This window comes from Gorilla gorilla, chromosome 11, assembly GCF_029281585.2.
Source record: "Gorilla gorilla gorilla isolate KB3781 chromosome 11, NHGRI_mGorGor1-v2.1_pri, whole genome shotgun sequence".
Lineage (NCBI taxonomy): Eukaryota > Metazoa > Chordata > Mammalia > Primates > Hominidae > Gorilla > Gorilla gorilla.
This window is the reverse complement of record NC_073235.2, coordinates 107,802,468-107,818,448: the sequence shown is the minus strand read 5'-3', so window position 1 is coordinate 107,818,448 and position 15,981 is coordinate 107,802,468. Positions and strand designations below refer to the sequence as shown.

General features: G+C 35.2%; 1 protein-coding gene across 5 annotated transcripts in view; it reads right to left on the bottom strand.

Annotated features, from left to right (window-relative positions):
* The window catches only part of PARD3B (par-3 family cell polarity regulator beta), a 1,084,399-nt gene that overhangs the window by 409,203 nt on the left and 659,215 nt on the right, over positions 1-15,981 (bottom strand). The gene's annotated exons all lie outside the window — the stretch shown is intronic.

The window sequence follows — 15,981 nt, the reverse complement described above, 5'->3', positions numbered from 1 at the left end:
TAAATAAAAACACATACTTCTTGAGATTAAAAAACAACCAAAAAACCTAAAAGGAAGATACAGAAGAATACAAAAGGAAAAAAGAATGCCTGTAATGAACAGAAGACTAGGAGGGGCCACAAACAATTTGATCTGATTTACCCTCTCTTGTGGTGCAAGTGAATTCACATGACCTAAATCAATTATGTCAAGTGATTGCCTAATTTATTCATAGATTCCTCCAATTAGGAAATAAAGCACACAGCCCTTTTCTTCAAGTTTTAAACAACTGCTTTCATTCTTCCTTATTTAATGAAATTGAAGCCTTTGACCTTTATTTCCTGTGTTTCGTTCCTTCCTTAAATACGTTCATTTTTATCAGCCTTTCCCAAACACTTTCCTTTTAAGCGGACAAAACCAGGTAAGTGAATATGAGCGTATGGTGCTATGTTCTGGACTACCTTTATCCTCATTCTATTTTCCTACTCAAACAAAACATTAATTTGCACTTTTATTCACTTGTCATTTAATCATTTGTTTCTACTTTTATTTATTCAATCTTTTGATGTAGGAAAAGGGAAGAACCTGCCCAGATAGTAAGATGAGCCAAATCAATCATTGTGGTCCACGGGGTTTCTGAGATTGCAGCCAGATTGCTCCAACACTATTCATTCACTCATTCATCTTGGATTTAGTGGGCACCTACACATGCTAAGTGGTGAAGGGAGTTGCCCAAGAAGTATACAGTATCACCTGTAGAAGCTTATAACCTGATTGGAATGGGAAAAAAATGCTCACTCAAAAGAATATCAAAGGAGTATGCCATTCTGTGCTAAGATATAGTATCTCAATTTTCTTAATTACTTGTGAAGTTGAATAACCAATAGTTATTGCTTTAGGAATTCAGAAAAGGAGCTGGAAAAAAAAATGACAGTCCCCTAGAGAAGGCAAGACTTGAATGGGTCCTGAATGAAAGATAGAATTTAAAAAAGAGTGGAGAGAGAATCTGTTTTTGAGTTAAGACTGGGAAACTGACAAGCCTTATTTGAAACAGTCATAATGGTCTGAAGCCCAACCATCAAAGTTAAATGTGCCTGAGTTCAAATCCTGGCCCCACCATTTACTAGCTGAGATATCTTATACAAGTCAACATCTTTAAGCCCTGATTGCCCCATCTGTAAAATGGCGATGGAATTGCTGTGCAAAAAAACTATGCCTGACATATAGCTATGAAGATTACAGTTACTACTAATGCTTTTCCTCTTTTTAATCTTCATATTCTAGATTAATAGGCACTGAAGCTTAAATATTAGGGCTTGATCTTTTTACCATATGTAAAAGAGAGTCAAAGGTTTCTGGCCACAGATAATCAGTAACATCAGAGGTTATCTTTACCATTCTTTTGCCATTCTTTTGGAGGCATATTGCAGTGCTGTCAGTTACATTCTATCATCACTGTCCATGGTTAATGTATGCTTAGTTGATTACAGCCCTGTTCATTCTTGCTGCTCTGCAGTTAATTCCTACTTGCTTAGTGGCTGTGGACACTTCTCTGCCCTGGAGATTCTCTCTCAGGTTACACCCCACTTCACAGCATTGCTCCACGTGTCCCAGCTTGTTGGCAATCCTTCCTCACCCTACTCTGGCTGTTGCACATCACCTTTAAATCTCACAAGCAAACTCACATCTTCTTTGCTAAGGACATTCCTCAAAGGATGAGACCTATGAGATAGTCTGTACTCAAAGTTTCTGTGATCAAATGAGTTTGGGAAATGCTGCATTTATTACATCCTGAAGACTCTTGAAGCCTGGAAACGTACAAAACATGCACTAATGGTTGTGAGCAATCCCGTATTTAAGAAGCCTGTTTAACTTTGTCAGCATTTCCAAGACTTTTATCATTAAAGTCACTACTAAAACAGCCAATCTGTTAAGTTTCACTGACATTTTTGTGAATACTGTTTATATTAACAAATATATTCTTCAATCTTTGATAAGGTGGTACTGTTAGCCTCAAGTGAGAGGACTGGGCACCTAAGATTTCCCTCTGGCCTTTCTGGGTACAGAGAAAGCACTGGGATTATTTACGTGACATCTACTTATTTATTAAAGCTGAAAATAAAAAAGTTCTAATGGAACTCATTTTTCCTTCAATTTGGGTGCTATGATAATTTACTCCAAATTTTGAAAACATGCTAAATGTTCTCCAATTCATTGGTACCCCCTTATTTTACTTTTAAGGAATTCCAAGCTGAAACCTTTTCAGGCTCTCACAATTCTTTCAAGACAATTCTGAAGTGTTTGGGGACTGGGGATTATGCCAGTTAGTTCCTGGATCAGCAGAGGACAGATTAGTTTATTCCCAGACCATTTAAAACCATCAGTCTTGATTAGTCAGTTTCCAATTTGATCTCTATTTTAATTTTCACTTTAATTTTTATACCTTCATTGGATAGTGTTGCTAGTTACCTTTTCTTATGAACACTAGAAACCAAGTGGGTATTGAAACATTAGCCTTTCCAGTCATGTTTCCTCTTTCCACAATTTGTAGTGTTATGTTTGTCCTACTGGATATCTTTCCAGCAACTTTATTCACTTACTGTGTTATTATCGTTTATTTACCTCATCGCTCAAACTTTGTTCATGAGAGTATTTCCACTAAAGAAAGGTAAGCTACAGAAATAAGATACTGTCTGTTGTCACTGATATGTCTCAAATATGTGGAACATTACCTGGCATAGACAGTGCACCCAATAAATAATGAATGAAGGAAGGAGGGAATAGATGTATGGATGACTTTTGCATCCATACATCTATTGTATGTATGGATACATACATTCACATGGAGGTGAAATTGTATTTTCAAGCACTTTTCAGTCTTATAAAAGCAGAGTAGGTGTTTATGGTGATGCCAGTCTTTGTACTAATATGCTCTAAAGCAGCCAGCACTGCTGTATGTCAAGTATAGTGGCTTCTGGGGTTCTGATGAAAAACCAAAAATAAATTATTTTTAAAAAGATTAATTGACTTGCCCTAGATTAAGCAGTTTTATCATAAATAAATCTGAATTCAGCCTCTGCCTCATGTTTAGTTAGACATTTTTCTGAACACTTAATGAAAGACACAAATGTATTCATTAGCATGTACTTCAGAGAGGGTAACATTTAAATGAAAGCAAAATATCTATTTTCCCCTGTGAGCAAGGGCTGAAATTTGATCTTTAATGCAGAGTAACATTTTACTTCCAAAAAGTGATATTTAATTTAGAAATTTTCAGCCTTATAAAGGAAATGCTCAGATCATTCACAATAGAAAACATACAGTCAAACAGCTGGGAGAGGTTTAACCACAGAAGTGATTTTAAAAGTAAAGTAAAATAACCCTTTTAAGCCTATAACACTGGCAAAAATGAAAAAAAAAATGATGACACCCAGATTCTTCCATATACTGCTGATAGGAGCAAAATTGCTTTTCTGCAGGGCAACTGGTCATATGAATCAAAAGCCTCATATCTTTAATACATCACCTGGCTGGGGACTACACGTATAGAAATTATAATGATAACATAATCATGATTGTTTACAAAGGTTGATGTACTAGCAGGCTCAATGCATTCCTGTTTCTAAAAGTGAAGAATTGGAAACAACTTTTATGGCAAAGAGTATAATATTAGTCAAGTGAATCACGCTACATTTATTCCAGAGTAAACTTTACAGCTAAAAGATAATGTTGTAGAAGTAAAGATCCAGAGAACAATGTTTAGGTTAGACTGTTTTTAATACAAATTTGAAGAAATATGGTTGGTACAATCACTTGAGAAAAATTAGAATATAAGAACACAGGTAGGTATATAAGAGAATAAAAATATGTAAGAGTAAAGGTGTTTTGCTTTTTATTTTATTTTTTTAAAAATTTTATTTATTTTTAAAATTTTTTTTGTAGAGATGGAGTCTTGCTTTGTTGCCGAGGCTGGTCTCAAATTCCCAGGGTGAAACGATCCTCCCAATGCAGCCTCTCAAAGGGCTGAGATTATAGACATGAGCCACCATGACTGGCCCTGTTTTATCCCTTAAGATAATTTTTTATTTTGTATTTTTGTGCGTACTTAGTAGGTGTATATATTTATGGGATACATGAGATGTTCTGATCTAGGCATACAATGCATAATAATCACATCATGGAAAGTGGGGTATCATCCCCTTAAACATTTATCCTTTGCGTTACAAACAATCCAGTACTCCTTTAGTTATTTTAAAATGTACAATTAAATCATTATTGACTATAGTCACCCTGTCGTACTATCAAATACTAGGCCTTATTCATTCATTCTAATTTTTTTTTATATTTTGCTTTTTAAAGAACAAACTGCAACTACTGCATCTAAAAATCAGATAGCTGTCTCTCCTTACAGTGTCTTTAATAGCTTCATAAACTATTGCCAATAACAAATTTTATCATTCAAAATATCATTCAGAAGGGATAATTATGAAACTGCTAAACTTCATTTAACCTATATTTATATCATATATTTTTAATTATTTAATTGTATATTTAATTGCACATTATATATAACATTTTCAACTAATGAAATTCTCACTTCAAAAAACTAAAATGGATTTGGTTCATATTTGCAAGGAGAACTTAAGTATTTTGTTCCATTCTTTGAAATAAGCATCCTTAGCTTCATATTTTTAGAAAGATGTCCTTATATGAATACAAAAGTTCTTTAAAAAGGAACACAGAATTTCATTTAAATATGAACAATGGTTTAGGAAACAAAAGCAAGTGATAAGAAAAAGTTCATATCTGTCTTTATGAAATTGAGGCAGTAATTAATAGCCTACTAACCAAAAAAAGCCCAGGACCAGACAGAGTCACAGCCGAACTCTACCAGAGGTACAAACAGGAGCTGGTACCATTCCTTCTGAAACTATTCCAAACAATAGAAAAAGAGGGAATCCTCCCTAACTCATTTTATGAGGCCAGCATCATCCTGATACCAAAGCCTGGCAGAGGCACAACCAAAAAGAAAATTTCAGGCCAATATCCCTGAAGAACATCGATGCAAAAATCCTCAATAAAATACTGGCAAACCAAATCCAGCAGCACATCAAAAAGCTTATCCACCATGATCAAGTTGGCTTCATCCCCGGGATGCAAGGCTGGTTCAACATACGCAAATCAATTAATGTAATGCTTCACATAAACGGAACCAATGACAAAAACCACATGATTATCTCAATAGATGCAGAAAAGGCCTTTAATAAAATTCAACACTGCTTCATGCTAAAAACTCTCAATAAACTAGGTATTGATGGAATGTATCTCAAAATAATAAAAACGATTTATGACAAACCCACAGCTAATATCACACTGAATTGGCAAAAGCTGGAAGCATTCCCTTTGAAAACTGGCACAAGACAAGGATGCCCTCTCTCACCACTCCTATTCAACATAGTATTGGAAGTTCTGGCCAGGGCAATCAGGCAAGAGAAAAAAATAAAGGGTATTGAACTAAGAAGACAGGAAGTCAAATTATCTCTGTTTGCAGATGATATGATCGTATATTTAGAAAACCCCATCGTCTCAGCCCAAAATCCCCTTAAGCTGATAAGCAAATTCAGCAAAGTCTCCAAATACAAAATCAATGTGCAAAAATCACAAGCATTCCTATACACCAGTAATAGACAGAGAGCCAAATCATGAGTGAACTCTCATTCACAATTGCTACAAAGGGAATAAAATACCTAGGAATCCAACTTACAAGGGATGTGAAGGACCTCTTCAAGGAGAACTAAAAACCACTGCTCAAGGAAATAAGAGGGGAAACAAACAAATGGAAAAACATTCCATGCTTAGGGATAGGAAGAATCAATATAGTGAAAATGGCCATACTGCCCAAAGTAATTTATAGATTTAACGCTATCCCCATCAAGCTACCATTGATTTTCTTCACAGAATTAGAAAAAGCTACTTTAAAGTTCATATGGAACCAAAAAGGAGCCCATATAGCCAAGACAGCCCTAAGCAAAAAGAACAAAGCTGGGGGCATCATGCTACCTGACTTCAAACTATACTACAAGGCTACAGTAACAAAAACAGCATGGTACTGGTACCAAAACAGATATATAGACCAATGGAACAGAATAGAGACTTCAGAAATAACATCACACATCTCCAACCATCTGATCTATGACAGACCTGACAAAAACAAGCAATGGGGAAAGGATTCCCTATTTAATAAATGGTGTTGGGAAAATGGCTAGCCACACGCAGAAAACTGAAACTGGACTCCTTCCTTATATTTTTTACAAAAATTAACTCAAGATGGGTTAAAGACTTAAACATAACGCCTAAAACCATAAAAACCCTAGAAGAACACCTAGGCAATACCATTCAGCTCACAGGCATGGGCAAAGTCTTCACGTCTAAAACACCAAAAGCAATGGCAACAAAAGCCAAAATTGACAAATGGGATCTAATTAAATTAAAGAGCTTCTGCACAGCAAAAGAAACTATCATCAGAGTGAACAGGCAACCTACAGAATGGGAACAAATTTCTGCAATCTATCCATCTGACACAGGGCTAATATCCAGAATCTACAAGGAACTTAAACAAATTTACAAGTAAAAAAACAACCCCATCAAAAAGTGGGTGAAGGATATGAACAGACACTTCTCAAAAGAAGACATTTATGCAGCCAACAAACATATGAAGAAAAGCTCATCATCACTGGTCATTAGAGAAATGCAAATCAAAACCACAATGAGATACCATCTCATGCCAGTTAGAATGGCAATCATTAAAAAGTCAGGAAACAACAGATGCTGGAGAAGATGTGGAGAAACAGGAATACTTTTACATTGTTGGTTGGTGGGAGTATAAATTAGTTCAGCCATTGTGGAAGACAGTGTGGCGATTCCTCAAGGATCTAGAACCAGAAATACCATTTGACCCAGCCATCCCATTACTGGGTATATACCCAAAGGATTATAAATCATGCTACTCTAAAGAGACATGCACACGTATGTTTATTGTGGCACTATTCACAATAGCAAAGACTTGGAACCAACCCAAATGCCCATCAAGGATAGACTGGATTAAGAAAATGTGGCACACATGCACCATGGAATACTATGCAGCCATAAAAAAGTATGAGTTCATGAACTTTGCAGGGACATGGATGAAGCTGGAAACCATCATTCTCAGCAAACTAACACAGGAACACAAAACTAAACACCGTATGTTCTCACTCATAAGTGGCAGTTGAACAATGAGAACACATGGACACAGGGAGAGGAACATCACACACCGGGGCCTGTTGGGGGGTGGGAGCATAGGGGAGGGATAGTCTTAGGAGAAATACCTAATGTAGATGAACGGGTTGATGGGTGAGCAAACCACCATGGCACGTGTGTACCTATTTAACAAACCTGCATGTTCTCCACATGTATCCCAGTATAGTATAGTAAAAAAAAAAAAAAAAAGTAAAAAGTGTAGTAAAAAAATAAAAAGTAAAAAAAAAAAAAGGCTTAGAATCCTAGATACAGAGCCTCAGTACAAAATATAAAGAAGAAAGCACTTCATGTTCTAATCCAAGTTTTAAGAGGAGCCCAGAATATTTAAATTTTAAAGAATAGGGCAGTTTTTCCATTGACCAAGATTTCTAATCAGAGCACAGACAATGTTCTAAGTACACAGAGGTCAATTTAGTAAAAATCTGCATGGGTTTGTTACTGGCAGAATATCATTGGTTAAGGTTTTCTAAACTATAGTTTTTTTGTATCTCTTCTGGGGAAATAGAGTCTTAACATTTCTCTGAGAGACAGTGACATTTTAAATTAACTACATATTCCATTAAACATGCCCCCAGCTTGAGAAAATACACTCAGTGAAAAACTGCATGGCAACATTTGAGACCATTTGTGGACCCGTTATTGACTTAAGGATATACCTATGAAATCCACAGGTTAACTTTTCTCCCAGCATTTCATAATACTTAACTTTAGGAGAATTTACTTATATTGACTGTTCAAGTCCACTACTAATTATAAGAAAAACTTGTAGGAGATGTAGAAGCTCATTTCTAATTATACTACCAACACTACCCTCTCCATGACTGCTACTATTACTAATGACACCACCAAATCCCTAGGCATTAGGGATGTTCTAGGCATTAGGTTAAGCGTTTTTATGCAAGAGGGATGATCCTTACTCCGAATGTTTTCCTTTTTCAGATGGGGGCATTTGAGAAAGTTGTATCTCTTATTTACTCATTCAATAACTTATAAAAGAGAGCAGCTAAGTTTATGGCATTTGTGAGCATTTAGTCATGGGAGGGGTATGACAGGGATGGCCTGGCATTTGCCACAACTTTTAGACAAGTCTAGAAACATATGAAGCATTATAAAAGTACAATTCCTACACAAAAGATACTGTTTTCCAATTAATAGTAGTAAGAATGAATACAAAGTCAAATTCTTCTTGAAAGTATGTTTCTTAGGGAATGTAAAAATACAGCAGGAGGAAAGGATAGAGACTTACAGGGATATGAAAAGCATGTCCTTGACATAGAGAACCATTTTTACACCTTTGCTTCCAACTCAAATGGTTATTTTAATGAATTTTAAACAGAATCTGCCTTATTCCGCTACATCTGAAATATTGATCAAGTTATATTATAGTGATCTATATTTCTACATTTCAGTTACTACTACTAATAGTCTATAATTCACTTTAAATGTAGCAATCATCTAAAATATAATTACATGCTAAATTTTGGTTAATCCAAATGTTGGTTTTCTTAATGTTTCGAAAGAGGCCTGCCGTGGATGGAGGTGCTGGAAACTATCCGAAGTCTTTTATCACTAGAGATGTCTAAGAATTCAGCCTGAGTTCTGCCAGGTAGGTTCTCTAAATTCAACTTTTCATCTATTCATCTCACTACAATTATATTCTGTGTAACATGTACACAGTGTTATAATCTGTGTACATATTATAATACAGTTATGTAGTTAAAACATATAACTATATACATTATAATACATTTTATTTATTTATTTATTTTTTGAGATGGAGTTTCACTCTTGTTGCCCAGGCTGGAGTGCAATGGCGTGATCTCCGCTCACTGCAAACTCCACCTCCCAGGTTCAAGCGATTCTCCTGCCTCAGCCTCCCAAGTAGCTGGGATTACAGGCATGGGCCACCACGCCCAGCTAATTTTGTATTTTTAGTAGAGACAGGGTTTCTCCATGTTGGTCAGGCTGGTCTCGAACTCCCGACCTCAGGTAATCTGCCCGCCTTGGCCCCCCAAAGGGCTGGGATTACAGGTGTAAGCCACTGTGTCCGGCCCTATAATATGTTTTAATGACATAATCATATTAAAATACTCTAACAAAAAATAAAAAGAACCCGTATCCCTTGTCGAACACTGAAAAATATATGATGGTCTCTTTTTCATAATTTTGGTGAGTTCTGCTTCTCTTTTCAGTCTTCAGGAGCTGTTTTAATTTATATATTTTTCCTTTCATACCAAACATGCCATAAACCAGAATTCCGTTTTCCATCACTGTTATCCTTCTCGATTTCAAAACTTGTAAATGTGATGTATCTTCTGATGTGATTATCATTGCTTGATGTATCTGGGGTACTGATTAATTTTAAACATATGTGAGTCTTTCAATATTTGCATGAAAATATTTGAGGAGAGCTCTCCTATGACTCAAATCATCTCTCAGGCATAATATCTTTATTCTTTCAACTGTTCTTTACTAAACATGGTTTCTAGGCCTCTCACCAATATCTGGATTGCATTCTATACTGTCTTTGTAGTTATTAAAATATTGTACCCACAATTGAACATGGAACTGTAAATGTGTTATGACCAGGCCAGAATAAAGTGGAGCTGTTTTCTCCTTTGATCTGAAAACACAGAACTAGCTCTGGGGATGGCCGTGTCAGGCAAGTAGCTAAGAACCAGGGGATTGTTTCAGTGGTTACTATCCCCACTCTCGTAAATCCTACACTTATACAATTAATCTTTTTTAACCTGACTTTAGGACACAAACTTTATCATTCACTATCCCATCTAAAATACCTTCATGTCCCCTCAGTCATTCTCTCTACCTGAATTTGGCTTTAGGAAAAAACATTTCTATTTGAATCTCTATCATCTGAAATTTTATTATTTATTCACTGTATACATCTTTACCATCTGTTTACACAACGAGAATGAAAACACTGTAAGACTGCAGCCTTTGTCTTATTTACCTGGGATATTGCCTGGCATACAGTAAGTGTCAATAAATCCTTGTTGAATGAATGCATCATTCTTTATTAAATTCTATCTTCTTCAATTCTGGAGAAATCATCTGCATGCTAATTCTGTCAATCTATCACCCAATTCTCTAAGACAGTATTTCTTGAAAATTTGTGAAGAGTGCCTTTTCCTTCTTTACTCTTCTTTGACTTTAAGGAAAAAATCCTGTTTTGTAAAGAAAAATTAACTAAGACTGAAAGAGGTCTGTTTGCTTTGTATAACAGACAGGGAAGTATACAAATATTAAGTTAGATATGTGCCAAATTACATATATCCAATCTTCATCAAATTCTGTTGAGTTTTATCAGAACACAATAAAGATATCGTTTTATGGTATATGTTATTTAATTTTCTCCAAGGTGACAATGAGACATTAATTAGCACATTTCAGGAAGGGACATTTTAATGCTGTGTCTACCTCTGTATGTAATTTGACCCATAAGTCTCAATCAGAAAACAAACGGAAATAACTTTATAAACATCAACATAACCTATATGTAAAACATTTTCCTGACTTAGCAGTTTAGAAATCCCATCAAAAAGGAAAGGAGACACCAGTTATTTCAAGGACTCCATTGAGATTGCTGGTGACCACCACATTTTTTTTTTAATTTCACAAACATGGAAATCTTCTGACGATCAGCATTGAGATTACCAGTTGTTTCTGGAATTCATTATCTTTCTGAAAATTGATCATTTGCTTCCTTGTCTTCAAGTGTGAGGCCTACTCTTCATAATTTCTGATGATCAGGGACGGCCACTTTATAATCACAAGCCTTTTAGTGCACAGGGATGTAAATTGTCTAGATTTCCATTGCCTGGCAGCCATGCTTTTTCGGTTTGACCATCATTCTCTCCAATGTATGAGGATAATACTAACACAGGAACTGAGTGGCTTTGCTTTCCACCTGACATCTAGCAGGGGTCTAAAACAATGGGCCACCTCGCACACTTTCTTTTTCATGCTTTAAAAATAGCTTGGCTGTCTAACTTTTCCTAGGTTTTGCAAGCCTCCTCTCATGCAGCTGTTTACCTCTTCCTGCATATATTCTTTTAGATTTTTACTACGTGTGTGCGTGTGTGTGTGCGTATATATGTGTGTGTGTGTGTGTATGTGTATATACACACACACTAAAAATGTACATATATATGTATATATTTTAATCATTTGCTTCTCTCTTCCTCTTTTCTACATAGCCGAGGTTATCAGTGAGTTCTTGAGGCAGCCACATGAGTGTCTTCAGATGCCTCTTCCCTTTCTTCCTCCCTGAGATAAGTTATCATAATGTCAGAATTTCCTTTTGGTAGTTTTTCCTTAACTCTTGAGCTTTTCTTTCCTGTTGGGGTTCTAATCTAGGTACAGACAGCAAGCACCATTTCTTTCATTTATTTACCACATCGCCAGTGTTTAATGCACTTCCCGGCACACAGTAGGCACTTAATAAACATTTACTTAATGAAAGAACATTCTCTATAATTCCTTTATTTTGACTTACTAGAGCTTAAAGTATATAGCTGACTTCATCTTTGTATACTTGTCTATTATACAAATAGACACTTTCTTACAATATTACCATTAATTTTTCTTTACAAAACAGGTTCTTTTCTTTAAGTCAAAGTTGTATCCCAAACAGTAATATCCAATTCAGCTTTTAACTATATTCAGAGGTACTACTTATTGGTGGACAATAAAAGAAATCCATGGATATAAATAAAAATAGTAAAATATATTTTATATATTAATACATACAAACCAGCATCACACTTATTAGAATATACAATTTTATAAAAATTATCCTATGTATTCAGTCTTTATTATCAATAATTCATATAGAAGTACCTCACTATATGAATACAATCTTAAAAAGAAAGTATTAGAGCAGTAGAATGGGGCTTTTTTCATGCTCATCTTTGAGCTGATACTAGAAATGTACTGTCTAAGAGGAATATCTGACATATATAAAAGGTTTCATACTCAAAATGTACCTCAAATATTTACCTTTGTAGATGTGAGAACTCAGTTGGCTTATAAATTACTTCAATTGTGGGTGTCTAAAAACATTTCCTAATTTAAAAAAATTAGAGCAAGTAACTAACAGAAAATAAAACTGGTGAATCACAAATCTTGAAAGGAAGTCAGCCAACCTATTTATCGTCTTGATTTTAGGGAGAGTTTTTCAGGACACGTGCTCTTTCTTAAAAGACTATGAGACATGGAATGTTAACAATCTTCATTGTCAGGAAGCTTCCTAAAATTTCGTCTGAATGCCTCATGCATCAAAGCTCATTTCCTCTTACTGAACAGGACAGCTGGCCAGCATCTTCCATCTGCACTGCCCTTAGCCTTCTCCAAACTGTGTTATAGAACACCCTTCTGAAATGGGAGTGGGAGGCCAATGTGAAACAGGATAGAAAACTCTAAAAACAGCATCTTGTGAGAAACAGCATTTTAAACTTAACTCTGAATGGGGCTACAGAGTAGGTCAACAAAGGGGGCCAACAAACTGAAGTGCTATCCTTTGAATAATTCAGACTAATTCTCAAACAGTATTATGGGGTCATAAAACACCAAGCCTGGAAATTAAAGATTTTTATGCCTCATCAAAAAGTCTTTGAATGTAACTTCCTGGCATACTGCCAACAAGGGCAGCTCTTTGGGGGAAAACCCTATGCCAAAGGCCAAAGAGGCAGCTGTGTTATTCAGCTCCTGAGAGCTTCCAACTCAACACCCACACAAGCTCAATTATGAACAAATTAAAGGGGTCCAGACTGAACACAGTAATTCTGGTAATTTAAATAAATAGGGAAAAGTCTACAATTAGTAGGAAAAGATTGATTTTCTCCAAAACCCAGAAGTATCCACCCAGTCTCTTAAGTGACACCCTAACCCCTTTGAATTAGCATGACTACATGCAATTATTTAAAAACAAATTTCCTTTTATTTATCATGTTAATCATTTCTGTTCTGACTTAAATGTGACCACATGCATGCCAGTAAAAGTATCCACAAAATCCCAAGGCAAAGCAGCCTCAAAAGGGCTACATATACATTATACTTATAATGTATATATAGGAATTAATGACACTGAGTAAAATTGTTATCAGAGTTGTACACCTACATTTTAGAGCATATAATGTGTTAACCATCTCAAGAAGTGTTTAATATACATATCTGTAGTTAATCAATAAACATTTTTGCAAGTAAAGAGAAAAATTTAGAGTCATTGAAAAAGAATCAAAGATTTAATATTGGGGAATCTATTAATTAACTCACTTTTATTTCACTAATAGAATAAAGAACAAAATCCACATTATCAGCCAGTAAGGGCCTTAAAATCACTTACTAAAATTAAACACTCATTCTTGATTAAAAAAATAAATGATTTAATCAAAAAACTTTTAGGAAGTTAGGAATGCAAAGAAACTTATGTAGCTTGATCAAATGTTTCCATCAGAAGCCAATAGCAAACATTATAATTAATGTGCATGCTGTCTCTCTCTCTCTCACACACACACACACACACACACACACACACACACACACCCCCCCCCCACAGTGGAAGCATTCCTGTTTCATCTTTAAACTCATTTTGATTAGCTGATTGTACAGTCCATGCAGGAGAATGAGTACATATGAAGAGCCAAAGTAATTTCACAAAGGAAGAAAAATTAAAGGAAGATTATCCTGTAAGTAATCAAAACAAGACATAATAGCAAGATAATTTAAATGGGGTGATGCTGACATGAGATGGACTAATATATCAACAGAATAGTATGTCTAGAAACCCACACATCTATGTGTGCAAATTTACTATTCAATGTGACTAAATTTCAAATTAATAGGGAAAGAACGGAGAAGTCAATACATGTTATTAATAATTTGCTTATTTATGTGAGAAAATTCTTCCATCTCATACCCCATGGATAAAAATATATGATAGATTCCTAAATATTTTTAAAGCCTCTAAAAGTACCAGAAGAAAATGAGATAAACATATAACCCAAATGTCACAAAAGAAGAAATGATGAAAATATTTGAGAATAAGACTGAAACCTTTTTTATGATAAGAAATATCACAATCAAACTAAAAAGACAAATAATGGGTTGCAAAAAAACACTTGCATCCCATGTAACAATATCTTATAAATGAAAGAGGACAAAATTAACAAATGGTAACGTGGCAAAGGCTATAAATAAACAAATTGCAAAATCTTAAACACAAACGACTCAAAAACCCACCAAAACAACAACAAAAGAACTGCCAATGAAGCCCACATTCCATTAAAAGGGGAAGAGTAAAGTAAGCTGTAAATGAAGATTAATGAATGTAACACTATGGAACTATTATAAAGAAGTGATATGTGATGTGGACATGTACGTAGATGGGGAAGCAACTAGTGCTTTCTAGGAGCACTTACATTTTAAACTATGTTTGTGTCTGATGAATAGGTAAAAGGGATGGGAATAAGGAGGCTTTATTTTTTCTTAATCGGAATTGTCTGTCTTTGAAAATATAAGTGAAAATAAGTAAATGGAAGCCACTCACCTTTAAAATAGCTTGAGCAGATGAACAATGACTCATTAACATGCAAGTTAAAATACTAGTTTGGTCTTAGTAGCAAATATGAAACAAAAACAAGGGTACTGATAGGACCCATCAGCCTTTGAAGATTCCTACAGACTTTATAAAGTGAGAAATAGCCAATATAAATTAATTATGTAACAAATATAAGGTGTTTTTTTTTTTAAATTTTGAACCATATGAAAATGCTGGTTTTCCAGGTCAAAAATAGACATCATGAATTGTGTATTCATCCTAAATAGGATACTTATTAAGACGTTTTAAAGAATGTTAAAACATTTTAAAGAATCAAGATCCTGCTAGGATTATTCCTATAAACATAGTCACCTACCTTTTGAGCAAATAAATTAATCTCTTACATTGGCCTAGTGCTATATATGGAAAACGAAACTATATACAATAGTCTATTCCTCTAATGAAACAGAAAAGACACTTTCAAATGTTTACCATTGCGGTATCACCTAAGTGAATTTCATATTGAGAAGGCTAACACATTTGTTAGGCTCCCTGACTGTTCTGGGGAGAAGGGATCAAAATGGTACTAGAATGCTGACTCTCAGGGCCTTCTGAAAGACTGTTGGCTTTAGCCTGGTACTTCTTGGAAAGGACCAAAGTTTGATGATTATTCTAAACTTGTTTTTACAGCATGCTATTGAGTATTTCCACTGCATGGTGCATTTTAGCCAGTGCTTTTAGTTTGGTACTAGGGTCCTGAAGAAAATAGCTCGTAACCTGACCAATTTTGTAAAATGAATAAACCTTACTATTACCGTTGTCATTTATGGCATATGTATAAAAAAATGCAAAGAATGACGGCTAACTACATATACTTTGCTAGGACTATTTCAGTTTACAAGAGAAAACTCAAAAAACAGTTTTTGGTAATAAAAATGTAAACAAAACGGCTGGGCACAGTGGCTCACGCCTGTAATCCCAGCACTTTGGGAGGCCGAGGTGGGTGGATCACTTGAGGTCAGGAGTTCGACACCCCAGCCAACATGGAGAAACCCCGTCTCTACTAAAAATACAAAACAAAACAAAACAAAAAAAATTAGCCTGGCGTGGTGGCAGACGCCTGTAATCCAAGCTACTTGCGAGGC